General features: G+C 27.1%; 1 protein-coding gene across 1 annotated transcript in view; it reads right to left on the reverse strand.

The window, feature by feature from the left end:
- Nucleotides 1-13,711, reverse strand: part of LOC108687919 (glucosylceramidase-like) — a 36,163-nt gene extending 22,452 nt beyond the window's left edge. The window contains exon 1 of the mRNA XM_018193962.1: nt 13,670-13,711. The gene's annotated coding sequence lies outside the window, so the exon portion shown is untranslated. The remainder of the gene's footprint in view (nt 1-13,669) is intronic.
- Between the last annotated feature and the right edge of the window lie 2,028 nt (nt 13,712-15,739).

The raw sequence follows: 15,739 nt of genomic DNA on the forward strand, positions 1-15,739 counted from the left end.
AGAGAGAGAGAGAGAGAGAGAGAGAGAGAGAGAGAGAGAGAATTTTAATCAAAATTAATAATCCAAGCATATTTTTATAGAGACTGTGGCATGAAAAATAAGAAAATATGAGAAATTAAAAATCCTTACAAATTACATTTTTGTCTGGTTTTTAAGCCTCACTGTTCGTTGATCGGATATCTTGGATAATGCTAATGTCAGCAGTACTTGCATATTGCCAATTCATATCTCGGAAAATATTTCTCAAATGAGTGTTCAAATGAGTACTGTTTAATGCAATTGTTAAAACTCTATAACTTTTGTATGAAATATTTGTTCTTTAAATGTCTTGTTTTTGAAATATTTCGCCGATCTAAAAATATTTTTGTCAACTTATATATGTAAATTCTTTGAAGATTGTATTTCTATAAATTGCTCTCGTAATTATATATGAATTTACGTACTAATAACCGTAAAATCACATAGACAATCTATTTCATTATTTTTAATTTTTATTTTAACTATTAAATATATATTGTTTAAGAAATTAACCACATTTCATTATTGCTTATTGCACTTGCTACTCGTTAGTTTACTTTTTCTTTGTTTTTTAAAATTTATTTTTAATATTTTAATTTAAATTTTTAATCATTGCGACTTGTGTGGACACAATCGATTAATTTACTATTTAACTACATAATATCACACAATAATCGATTAAAAATTCGAAATATACATTATAATCATGATTAATATAATCAATTAATGAAATCAACTATCAAAAACAATCTTATATGATGATTAATCGATTGAGTTCCGGCTTAACTAAAGTAATTGATTAAAAATTATTTGTAATTTGATCACGACTAATTTAGACAATTATTGAAGCAAATCAAAAACAATTCATTGAAAAAATAATAATCAATCGTCAATCATTAATTTTCAGTCAAGCATTAAAAATTATATGTATAATTTTCTCAGAAGCAACGTATCTGTTTTATTGTTGGCATGTTGCTTATTAAGTATGCATTGCTAAGCATGTGTTGCTATCAGAATTGCAGCAACTGAGTCTTCATTTGTTAACAACTTGATGCCTTCACGATATGATAACTTTGAATAGTAACAATTACCAACAGTTTGCCGACAATTTTAAAATCATCATTATCAAAATTCCTACTATTGCTATCATGTTGCCATAATAATATGTAGCATCATTTAATGCTATTATATTACCGACAACACAAAATAACATTGATGTAATTATCTTGTTGTTAAACTGCTGACAATACATATACGCATTGTTGCCTGCATGTTGCTATAATGTCGGTATATTCGAAATTGTTGAAGATAAATCTATGGCAAGTTGCCAGCATCATAAATAATCATAAATTTGTGTGATTGTACTGAGACTTTGCTATTTGGATTTACAATTTATTATTAAAGAATGTGTTTGTCATATCGAAAAGTTATTCAAATCATTGTTGATCGATAAATTCAACGGTTTCAAAAAGTTCTTTTTTTTAATACAAAAAATACGTATTTCGGATTTCTAATATTTTTTTTAAAATAATAGACGGTACAAAGTTTCTACTGATATAGTTCATTTATCTTAAAAATAGTAAATAATACTTAATAAATTAAATTTTTGTAAGTGCGGTGTATATACCGGAGTTATCGTCTGGTATATACACCGCACTTACAACAAAATAAAAAATAAATAAAAAAAGAAAAATTAGGAATGTTTAGAAATTACTTGTTATTTTTCATTTTATAATGTTTTTCGATCTTAGGTGTATGTTACCAGTACGAATATATGAATCATACTAATGAGACAAGTTAACTCTATAAAATATCACACAGCTATTTATTTCTTCTGTGATGGCATTACACTGTGATGATTCATAGTAACAACGCTCAGGTGTTTACGATTATGTTCTTCAACACATCAAATAAGGTATTTGAGCCGAATAAAAAGCCCAGCACTAAATAAATTTATTACTTTAAAATTCGTTTTAAACCTGCAGTATATGCTTAAAAGATGTATCATAGTAGATAAAAAGAGATTAAAGATTTGGGTCGTAGCAATACGTTTGTTTAACACAACAAAAACATGAATGCACCGTTTTTATAACAATCTGCTGCAAAATTTATCAGTACAATGTGTTTTATAATTTATTATAATATTATTCAACTTCCTAACTATGAAAAATAACTAATAAATTAATTTTTTGAAATAAATGTACGATTTTTTTTAAAACAATTAAATAAGATCCACTTATATGATTATTATTGTTATAGCTTATTATTTGTTCATTATGTGTGGAATTTATGCCAGAGTATAATAATTTTCAATGCTGCTATCTTTTAAGAAGTCAAAATATATTTAAATTGCTAGAAATTCCAAAGATTTTTCCAAAGATTAAAATGTTAATTATAAGCAAAAGATAATATTTGAGAGTAGAGTAAGTCCTAAGGAATTTATTTTCTATGATTAATAATCATTTTAAAACTGATTTAAAAAGATAATGTTTACTTTCTTTGTTACTTTTAATTTACTTTTGATTTGGTATATTATATTCAAATGCATGTAATAAGATCTAATATCAGAATTTAACAAAATTTATTCGGCTCTGGTACCTTAATAGTTAATAGTCTATTTAAGTTTTTTTCTTTTATATGATATAATAGTATTTATATAATTATTTCGTTTTTATATAATATTTAAAACGTTACATACAATACGTGAAAAATTTCTTTTTACCGAAAAATATTAAATAATTAAGTAGATTTAATTTGTGCTTAACAAAATACAAATGATTAATAATTAATGATTGATTTTTTAATTTACAACAAATAATGATTTTCAATTAATCGATTGAATTAATCACAGTTACATGTAATGACTTGTTTTAATCAATTAAAACTGCAGATTAAAAATTTTGATTAATACCTAAGATTCATTTGAAGGCAACTAAAAAAATTTTAATTGGTTACTATAATCAAGAATTAAACTTTTAACCGTAATCATTAATTTTTAATTTGATTTAATTTTGTTCAACACTGCTTGTTTGAAGCTGTGTTTCAAAATAAAAGAATGTTTTTATTTTTTACGTTTTGTAAAATATTGTTTTCTTATATTCTATAGAATATTTTAAAAATAAAATTTGATAAAACTGAAATGGATTATTGGGTAATAATAAATTTGAATAAAAGAAAAGAGAAAACAAAAAAATTTTCTAAATAAAAGAATTTGTGTATTCTATACAAAAAGAAATATTGCAAGAAAAATTATACATCATTAAAAAAATTATACAAGAAAAATTATACTCAAAATTATACATCCAAGTATCTAATTAATTAATTAATTAATTTCAATGATTAGAAAGATCATCTGTTGAATAAATAATCTGCCGGCAATAAACGGAAACTCAAGATGGTTGATGAAGACAATATCTGTAAGGAATGCAATGTTTTGTTACATATATGTTGCATAGAGTACGTACGTGATAAAATTCCTACAGTGTCGTGTTAATTGTTGTAAATGTATGATACACAAATCGATTGTAAAACAATTTTAAAAATAACGAACAATATTGCTTTATTTAATACCTACAATATTCGATATTACATTGCTGCGATAATAATGTACGTTGACAAAGGGCTCGCGGTTATATTTAAAATAAAATTATTTAAAACATATGTTTTAAATAAAAAAAATAAAAGAGTTATTTAATATTTATTTTAAATAACTTCTTCTGATTATTTAATTCTTATTTAATATTTTTAACTCAGGGAAAAATTATATTTAAATTGAAGAAACCATTTCTTACATTGTTTTTTTTAAGAAGACAATATCTTTGAGAAAAATAAAAATTTAAAGAAATGCCGTTCAAATCAAAGAATTCTTTTTTGCCGTATAGCACAAATTTTTTTGATTCAAGCAAATTTTTTTTCAATAAATCGAAAAAATTTGTTTCTGGATGTAAATAAGTTTTCGGAACCTATTTTATGTTTTTTTATTTTAAATAATTGTATAATTTTTTAGAAATGACTTTTTGTGCCTCCGAACAATTGTCTACAGCATCGTTTACCTACATCACTTTCGACGACAGTTCGTTTGCGCATAAAAATTATTATCTACAGCTCGATTGTCTACATGCACTTTCGCGCAGAAATAAAAATTTCAGAAATTAAGTTAAGTCATTTTGCCTACCTGTATTATTGTCTATATGAATTATTATTTACAGCTCGTTTGCCTACAAGCACTTTTGCGCACAAATATAAAATTAAGTAAGAAAATAATTTGTATTTTCAAAGCAGATAATTTGTTTTAAAATAGAATGTATGTATTAAAGCAGAGAATACTACATGTAGGCAATCGAACTGTAGGTAATAATACATGTAGGCAAATGTGATTTTGCCTTTGACATTTTTATTTGTGCGCAAAAGTATTCGTAGGTCATCAAGCTGTAGGCAACAATTTTTGTATGCAAACGAACTGTCGGCAAAAGTGATGTAGGCAAACGATATTGTAGGCAATCGATTGTATATTTGTAGGCAAACGGAATCCTCCTAGTTTTATCGGCTCCAACGTTTTTATATTTTTAATAAGTTTCTGGAACTTATTGTATATTTTTTTATCCTAAATAAGATGTATCAGTCATTTAAAAAAAAGTTTCAAAATGTATATCTAAATTAAATAAAAATAAAGCAGTTATTTAATATTTATTATATATTATATATTATATATTATTTTAAATAACTTCTTTTAACCTCTATTTTTAATTTAATATTTTAAATATGTTTTGGGAATTTATTTAAATTTTTTTAGAATAAGTCGTAACAGTTATTTTATCGAATCTTGTATGTTGATTTTTAACCATGCGGAACTGACAATTACGCGATAATTAATAATGTAAAGAAATTTATAAAATAGGTATCTACCTTATTTATTTAGTCGCCAAATTGAAAAAAATTGCACAAAGATATGTAACTGCTTTTTTTGGCCTTCCTCCATGTATTTTTCTATATTGTTTTTTTTATCACGCCCTACTAAACGTATTGATAACTATTCGACTGTATGAAACTTGGTCAGTCGAGTACCTAGTTGAACGCATTGCCACGAGCGAACTGAATTCCGTTAATTGGCGCATGCTTATATATTTGGCCTCGTCCCAACATTGAAATTGAGTTTCTTTTGTAATAGCCGGGAAACAGGACGCTCGCGCCTAGCGAGGCATATCTTCTCTTTTTTCTCTTTAATATTGGCCAGATATTCGTTAGTTTCAAACTCAAAAGAAATGCTGCAGCCTTAATAGTATCCCGCTACTCCTTATTATACTACAATTCACACAAACCTTTCAAGTTATAATGATTTATGTCAATTTATTTTTGTTTAAAAAAACTTGTCAGTAAATAATGCGTATTTCATGGTCACTACAAAATTTCTAGAAGTTACTAAGTGAAAAAATTAGACTCTTATCTAAAAGACCTTCCCTGCGATGTGCTGATTGTGCAGTCTATAATTAACACGTATTATATAGGATGTCACGAAATTTGAGGATAATATTGCAGCGTGAAATTTCTTGAAAAATTAAGTGACAAAAGTATTAGTCATTCTTTCCGTAAAGTAGTTATTTAAATATAATAAACGTTTAAAATTTAATTTAAAATTTAAGTTATTATAAACATTGGTTAAAAAGTTATTTGTCCATGTAATAGCGTGCATATAATTATTTGGCAAGGTTTGGTTTATTTATCTATAGTATCTAATACTATTGCACGTCACACGGATGACTTTTTAATAACTAATGATCAGTCAAACTATAAAAGTTTATATTTATATTTATATTTAAAAACTTACTTTATGGAAAAAAATGACTTACACTTTTATTAGTTAATTTTTTATGAAATTTCACGCTGCAATAATATTATTTTCAAACTTTGGGACATTCTATATAATATTAGAATAGAGTAATGACATCATTATTGACATGACTAAACTTATTGTATTCCATAAAAATCTTATGAAAACAAGTGCGGTAAAGATTATGTGCTCGAGTAATATTCTTGTTATGATATCGAGAACTTAATTTAATTTAATATCACATTGTGTATTACTTGGGTACTATCTGAACGAAATGTATAAAAAGAGTATGAGCAATCCTAGAAATGGTATTTAATCAATTTATTTCAATATCAAATAAAAGAATCAATTAATATAAAAATCAATATCAAATAAATGAAATTTTAACAGAAGAGCCGGAAAAGAAAAACTGAATTTAGATAGCATCTGATATTTAATGAAATTTGGATACAATTTGAAATTTGATATTCGGATGCCATGTGCAAACATTTTTGTTGTGAGAAGAATAGAGTGTGTGGAACAAATCTTTTTTTTATTAATTCTTTTCTGAATCAATTGCTGACTAATGAGGAAAAATGGCTCATTATGTATAACATTATTCAACGTAAACGTCCAATTCCAGAAATATATAACGAGAATAAAATGTCTCATTAATATTACAGTAACATTGTAAATGTTGTTCTAAGTTTTTCTGGACGATCTCGGAAAACAAATCTGACTCAATCAGTGCTAAAAATCGATTTGCATTTCCTTAAGGAGATCCTAAACTCATCTGTATTATCGATTAAACCCATATAATTTTTGTATAACAGTTTTTACTTTTTTCTTTTCTTACTGATTTGAAAATCCTTTTCCAGGATTAGAATATACGCATCTGTGAGGTGGAGTCTATGCTGAGAACGACAAAAAATTTTGAATTGAGACCTTTACCATTTCTTAGTCCAATATGGCGCTCCAGAACTGTTACATTGTAACATTTGTTTCATATAAAGCTGTATAATCTGTACTTACGAAATAGTAATCTACAGAGTATTAGTAGTTTGCATGAAAAAACAGTGTGAAGTTCTTAAAATTGGATTTAGGACGTCTAATTAAAACGTAAATGTTGTACGAAAATTTATGTGTATGTGTGGTGTGCGTGAGTGAGATATTAATGTAGTAACCCAGATAGCAAAGTTCATCATCATTTTGACATCAAATTCAAGTCATGTTTGTACAAATGATGTCAAGTGACCAAAAAGCAACCAAGTTTTATTCGATATCATTTTGTGACGTTATATTAGATGTGGTAAAAAGAAATCCATTATTTTTGCATAAAATTGAATGGAAAAATAATGGATTTCTTTTTACTACACCTAATATAACGTCATTTTTATAATGCTATTCCGTGACATTATATTGATGTCATAAATCGCCAGTTGAATAGTATAATGGTTAGTAAAGGACCAAGATATAACGTCAAAATGACAGCTCACGATAACGTCAATCGTTTGTGACATTCGAACATTAATTTGACTTTATTAAGACGTCAATAATGATCAGTAAAGGCCCGAAACATGACTTCAAAATGACAAACTTTGCTACCTGGGAATGTGTCAATGACATGCCCTAGTTAAAATAAAATAAAGAAAGCAGGATTTGTATCCGTTTTTAAGCTGTCTGCAAATACAATCTGGAAATAAAAAATCCGCATTTGCAGCAATAGATCCTATCCATTACTGTCTGCATCCTGTACGTAATTAATTCATCTGTCCGCAATTACGTATATGAATCCTATCCGTTTTTGTTCGCATTTTGTACGTAGCGATTTCTATCTGCATCTACCCATAATTACCAAGGAATAGAAGTAACTCATTACTTGTAATGAAATTACAGTTAGAAGTTACTTTTTTAGTAACTGCATTACTTTTTTCTTTGGTAACTGTAACGGTAAAGAAGTTACATTTTTTTGATAACGAATTTTACAGTTACTTTTATCGTTACTTTGCACATTATTGGACACAAGCACTGGACTTTTACACTTTAAAAACAATTTTTACACATATAATAGATGTAAAATAGATTACATGATTAGTCCTGTACATATAAAAAATCATGCAATTTTACAGAAATTATGTAAGTCCACCAAAATTATGTAAATTTTATATAAATATATCTTATTTTATATTGAAAATTATGTAAATAGCAGGATATTTTAAATATTTTCTGTATCATTCAAATTTTAGTCATATTATATAATATAACAGAAAGTTTTCGCGTATTGTTGTTAAATGTAATAATGCGAAATATATTGTCATATTATCGTTCCTGTAACTACACATTGTAATTGTACTTCCAATCTGCTTAGTTACAAATCAAGAAATTATTTTTATTTGCATATTGCAAATTTACAAACATGTGGACAGTTTACAACTATTATAGTGGGTCTCAAAATTATCTACTATAATAGTTGCGATTTTACACAATAATTTTTTGCAATGCATGAGACTAGAGAAGTTTCTAGTCCTGTCCGCTGTGATTGGCGGTCGTAGATTTAAAAAAGAATAATGAAAAGTAACGAAAAGTTACTTTCTTAAGTAACGGTAACTGTAACAATTTACTTTTAAAAATCGGTAATTGGTAACGGTAACTTGTTACTTTTTCTATTCGGTAACGAGTAATTGTAATTTGTTACTTTTACAAAGTAATTTTCCATTCCTTGACAATTACATATATCGAATTGATATTATCAATTCAGTTCTGAAGAACTACTGGTCTGCGGCGGACGTGTCTCGGTTCGGGTGCTTTTATCTTGTATATTTTTGAAAGTGTTGCCTTGAGAAACATAGCTTTCCAGCGATTTTGGATGATCGTTCATCCTGACGCATGACGACATTATGAATTCAGGCTCGGTTCCGGGCTTCACCATTTTCGCTGGCATTGCGCTTTTTTGTTTTTCCGTATTCTAGCCGTATTGACCTCAATACTTTCAGGAGACGAGAACCATTAATAGAAGAAGAAGAAGAAGAAGACATATTGACTGCGACGCATAGTCTGCTGCATCTCATCGTTATGACAGATATCCTAATCTCAATAATCATCAATTAATGCTTATTATCTCGATTCACACAGCCGATCCAACGTTTTTTCTTACAGATTCTTTTCATGTAAAAACACATTTAGGTATCATCTATGTGTTCGCCGTCAAAGAATGTTTTGGTGTCATCTAGATGTTCGCAGTCGAGGAAATCGGTAACTACATGTTCACCGTCGAACAATGTATCATCTAGGTTCGCTGACAAGGAATTAATGTTTTCCTTTAAGGAAGCGAAGATCGATGTGTCATTCGAGTATTGGGAGGATCCGAGTGTTAGGATGTTGCTTAATGAAGTAACTCGCTATTCCTCCATGGAAGGGAGTGTCCAAGTGTCTTGGAGAGATCTCTAGTTGACATTAGACATGTCCTAAGGATCGCTGTCGAGGAATTCGGTAGCCAGATGTTATTCCACTAGGAAAGTTGTTTAGGTGTCGAATCATTATCCATGATCGTGACATGAGTGATCTTGCGCAGTGATCTCCGTTGAGGAAGTTTGCGTCCGAGTGATTGCTGTCAACGATACGAAGCATCCAGATATGTATTCTCCAGGAAGTTTATCGGCAGACAGAAGCGGATCTGGCAGATAGGATGCGTATTCGTATCGATGAACATAAACAGATAGGATGCGTATCCATATCGACAAAAACGGATAGGAATCGCAGTACGTATCTATTTTTGCAGACGGAAACTGATGAACATTCTATTCATATCTATCTGTAAATGCAGTTCAAGAAACGCAATAAAGCAGACAGAAATGAAATGCGTTTTCTGTCCGTTTCTGTCTGCAATTTAACCAGGATGTAAATCGTATAAGTGTGTTTTTCAATATGACTAATCATCTTTAAGATCTCCTTAAAAAACAATGTTGTCTACGTAAACAATACTGTGAACTACTAAAATTGTAAATGTATAGTAGCACAATTGATTGTATTCGGATGAATACTGTCAACAAATTAAAAATAGACAAATAAAAACAACAATGTAAAAGAACGAGATTAAATAGATCATTATTTTCATTATGACGATATTAGATTATATTTCACAAATCTAATGTTTATAGTTTTAATTTAGAAAACTAAATTATATCTTGTATCTTTTATATTGATCCTATTTTAATCGTTGCAAAATAATTTAAATGAAAAGAATTTTGCACCTTAAGATATGAAAAATGTTTTCACGATAAATTAATTATCTTTTTACAATAGTGTCATGTGGATGTTACTATAGAATGACATATTATAAAAAATAGAAACAATTTTGCATTATTAAAAGATACAAGATATGAAAAAATAAATTTTTTGACAAAAAGTTAGCTAAGAGGAAAAAATTTTTATATCCAATACATATACGAGGACACATATTTAAAATTAATAAAAAAATATATATCACTCATTAAAAATATCTAGAATTTCTAACTAAAAGAATTATAAAATATTTTTTCAGAGTAAGAGAGAGAGAGAGAGAGAGAGAGAGAGAGAGAGAGAGAGAGAGAGAGAGAGTGTGTGTGTGTGTGTGTGTGTGTGTGTGTGTGTGTGTGTGTGTGTTTCATGTTTCATAATAAAAACAAGATATTAAATAAATAACAAATGTATAATAAATAAGATTTAATTTATTTTTCAGAATTCTATGAAATAGAGCATTCGAAAATATTGTAATTGTAATTAACTAAAAACAGTTATATATCTTTAGTGTGATGTAATGTCATGTACATATTTTTTAATGTAAAGTTTTGTATTATATCATAAGTGCTAATTGATTATATTGCCTATTATATATTAATTTATTTATTATGATGTCTCATTTAGAACTATTTAAATTGTTAATGTTGTTAGTTAATTATTATGATTATAAAATAGATTAAGCAATGCGCATATAATGTGTTCATTAAAATGCATAAAACCATAACGAAATTAATATAAATAATAAAATATCGCATATTATTTTATTTGACAAATTAAGTATAGTTAAAAAAAAAGAGGTAAAGCAAAATATGAAATTTTTTAATTCTTCAGTTATTTGGTTCGGTAAACGCTTCGGATTTTCTGCAACATTTTAAATTTGCTAATTGCCTTATTCTATTTTACGTTACGTATAATAAAAACATTAATCTCTTCGCGTTTGCATTTATTCTCATTCTGTTTCAATATTTTTGTTATATCTGTTTAAATAAACTAAACTAATTTGTCATTTAAATTTGTTCATATTGTGCAATTTTATAATTTGAGGAGAGTTGCTGAACCGTTCACCTTAATCATATCTCATCAATATTTTATTTTATTTAATATATTTTATTTAATATGAGCAATATTCAGCAACAAAAATGAAATAAAAAAAAAAAAGTAATATAACAAAAATTTAACAGTTTATTTAAGATTACATCTCTTGTTTTGTGTATACTAACATTTTGAAAAATTAACATCAGGTACAACTGATGTTAAGTTTTAATCAATTTATATAGTTGATATACAACTATAATATTGATATAATAATACAGTCATACATAATCTGAATTTGCATAAAAGAAATTTATTGTAAAACATTTTACATTCTATATATGCATTAGAAGAAAGAAAGATTAAATTAGTGTTTTTATAAAACCTATCAAGTTTCCTAAATTATATCGTCACAAGATAAGACTGATAATTGGCAATAATAAAACTAATAATGAGAATTGAATTATTAGGCTAAATTAATAAAACAATAATAAAAAGTAAAAAGAGCTAAAACCAACGTTAATTTTTGATAACTAATATTTAGTGCCTTTCAAATTTTTAACAAACGTTTCGTCTTTAAATTAGGACCTTTTCAATGTTAATACATAAAAACAAATCCTACCTTACATAATAAGTCAATATTTGACTTAGTATGTAAAGTAGGATTTATTTTTATGTTTTTACAAAACGTTCGTTAAAAATTTGAAAAACATTAAATATTAGCTATTAAGAGCATTGGCTCTTAAAAATAATAATAATTGATATGATTGCTGATGTCAATTGCAAAAATAAGTTTGAATCAGGTTTATTTCGATATGTTCACCTTTTTATTATTGTTATAAACACTTGATCCTTTTTTCAATAAATTATTAAAATTAATTAATTAGGTATTTTTATTAGGTATTAGTTAATTATTGTTTTTATTAATCTTATCATATCATATTTTTAATTATTTTCATTTATGGTTTTGATAGTATTTTCAAAGGAGATACGATTAAGAAGACCTACATTAGATGCGATTTAGAATATTCGCTATTTAAATTGTACTTTTTGTAACTTGTTACAAAAAGACTTAGAATAAATTAATTTATTATTGATAAAAATTTAAGCATATAATAGTTGATGCCTGAAATATTAATATATACAGTTATCACATTGATATACACAGTAAGTACCTGATATATCGATATACAATTTCCAATGTTCATTTGCGTATAAATCAATATTAAATGAAAAATATAATAAAATATTACATAACTTATGTATATTTTATGACAGTTCTCCCGTACTATATATACTAGAATTACAAAGGACCTCGCGCTAATGGGGAAATGTTTTTCTGTGGATTTGGCTAATCTTATATATGTTGTTCTCTTTATGAACAAATATCTCAATGGCACAATTTGATTCTATGAGCCGTTTCTGCGATAAAGCCTAACAGTATAGGCTTTTTTATTCGGAATATGTGACTCGATATACTTATGTCAATGAAGTAAGAGCTATTTGTTCCCATAATATTTGTTTCCATATTTAATGACTCCTTAACTCTCTGGTGTGTATGTGCGTGAGTGCGTGCATGTGTGTATGCGTGCTTATCAGTAGAAGTGATAGTTTTAATACCGTTTATCTGAATATGATGAAGATCGCGTTATCTTCTTGTAACAACTAATTAAAAATTTAAGTATTAACGTGATTTTAGAGTTCACACACACACACACACACACACACACGCGCGCGCGCATATCAGAGAGAGAGAGACAGAGACAAAGAGAGAGAGGGGAGAAGGAGAGAGGGAAGGGGAAGGGAAAGAGGGAGAGGGAGAGAGAGGGGGGAGGGAGGAGAGAGAGAGAGAGAGAGAGAGAGAGAGAGAGAGAATTTGGAGTCATTAAATATTATACTGGAAGTTCTACTACGAATAGTTCTTACTTCTACTGACACACTCGCACGCAAGCACATTCGACTGAGAGAAATTTTCCGAATCGAAAAATCTTTACTTTTATGTGTTAAATCTGAATCTTTCAAGGCTTGTAGCGCGGAAACGACTCATAGAATCAAATTATGCTTATTGAGACATTGTTCAGAATGAAGAGAATTATACATATCCAAAAATTAGCCAAACAAGCAAAATCTGGTCAGTCTACATAACTACACTTACGGGATATTTATGTAATCCAAATTTTTGATAAGAATTTTAATTGTAACGAAATTTAAAAAGTTAGTGTTCTTTTGATCTGGTGTAATAATAAAACATTCTAAAGCTGAAAAATAATCATTTACAAATATAACAGAAAATAAAATTTGTAAAGATCTAAGTAACAAAAATACGGATTTTTTTTCTTAATTTTCGACAAAGTTTAGAATATTTTTTGTTAGTAACAGTAATATTGAATCATAATTCAGTTATATTTCAATTTTCTTTTAATCAACTTTACTAATAATAAAGATTTATTTAATTTGTTATAACAAAAATTGTAAAAAAAGTCATCAGAAAAAATACGGGATGCAAACATATTTTAACAAATGATGTTTACTTACAAGCGCTTGTTGGTGCGTATCTTCCTAGTGTGAGATGGAAATTGGCACTGACAGTATATGGAATACCGTGGCAATACCGTGCCATGCGAGAAATAGTTGCGTAATTGTGTATACAATGAGATACGTTTGTATCTCGCTAGTGTGTATTGTATTTAAGGGTAAATTGTGTGTTAATATTAATACTGATATCAATATCGATATCAATATCTGATAATATTCATTTATTGTTTATATATGCGAATTTAAAAAATAATGTTAATGTGATGTCTGTTGCTATTAATCATTATGCCATAAAGTTTATAAAGCACAAGTGTCTGTAAATTCATGATGTATCATGATTTTTGCGTTATACGCAGAAATGTTAGGACTTGTGAAAGTAAATAAAATATTATTTAAAAAAGTCTAAGTACTATGAGTTTTCGATACATGTGTTCTGAAGCTATTTAATATAAATTTTATGTAAAAATACACGCAAGTTATTACGATACATGTAATACTAACTGAAATTGTAGTTAGTAGATTATAGTACATACGAACAAGTTGCTTAACTGAACGTTATGCTTTCAGAAGCACACTCGAGTGTAAGCTGATTTTCAAAATATGAATCTGTAAGCTTTATTGATTTATACCTTAATATAGATAATATGTTTCGATTGTTCATCTATTGATTGCACTTGATATTTCCTTTCGCTTACAAGTTTTAATTTGTTTTATTTATCAAAAAAAAAAAAATAAGATTAACTTCAATATTATAAGATTTATATGAACATGTTATACAGAAAGGAAGTAAATTGAACATTAATTAATTCCATATAAAATAATTACAAAATGTTAGTGATATATTAATGGATATATTACTTATTGATGCTATAGGCTTGACGATTCTTTTTTTTCTACAAATAGAAATTTTATAGTTTTAAAAAACGAAAGATAAAACTTGAACATGTATATTGAATCATTATTTAGAGAGAACGGAAATTGTACAACAATTTAAAAAAAATTATTTTTTCAAGAATAAAATAACAAACATTCATGTACATGCACTCATACTCAACTCTGGGAAAATAAATTTTTTAGATCGAAGAAGGTTGCACAAGGTTGAGTATGAGTAAAAAAAGCAATTTCAAACTTTGACATAACAACTAATAATTGAGCAATTTTTTATAGAAATTTTTTTTACTTTAGATTAGCTACACTAATTACTAATTAATAAATCTCATCATTTTTTTTATAAGAGAATTTATCTAGAACTAATTAATTTTGATTAAAAAAAAAATTTTTTTATTTCCTGTCTTTGCTATTATTCGCATTATTCCCATCTCTCTTGTTCTACAATATGCTTTTTGTCTCTTGTTTCTTGCCTTTTGTTATTTTTTACATCTTGTCTTTTTTTTGCTTCTTTTTTTTGTTGTTTGGTTTTTTGTTTTATATCGCTGGAGATGAAAGTTAATGAACTTTGAAAGAAACAAGAAATACGCAAATAAATAGTAAAAAATACAATTGTTGATAAACTGGTTGCAAAAGAGAAAAAAGCAAAAGATAAAAACAAGAAACAGGAAACAAAGAGCACATTGTAGAATAGGTTTTAGTAATAGCAGTTTTTGTTATTAATATTACTGTCACAAATATCATTTCTTGATCTGTGAAAATTCGAGAAGCAACTATTCAAATTGCATCATCTGTTTTACTTGAGATTATTAAATTTTGTAATAAAAAGATAAATCCACAGAATTCAGAAACATAGAGTTACAAAACATTATGTTAAATTGCTGAAATAAGTAGACTTGTAGACTATCAAAGAAACAAAATTTAATTTTAGGATGTCGACCGAATTTTTGGTTACCTTCCCGGTTTAACCAGAATATGTGAAACTCTACAACTTTGTCACATTATATCTTTGGATTGAATACGTATTTTTTAGTTTATAACATGTAAAATTTATTATCTCAAAGTCAAACAAAGACAGATAAATATAAATTAAATATTTTAAATATTTTATCTTTAATTAATTACAATGCCTCAAAGAAATTTTGTTGGAAAAATTTGCAAAAAATAACTACTTCGGATAAA

The sequence above is a fragment of the Atta colombica genome, unplaced genomic scaffold, assembly GCF_001594045.1.
Source record: "Atta colombica isolate Treedump-2 unplaced genomic scaffold, Acol1.0 scaffold220, whole genome shotgun sequence".
NCBI lineage: Eukaryota > Metazoa > Arthropoda > Insecta > Hymenoptera > Formicidae > Atta > Atta colombica.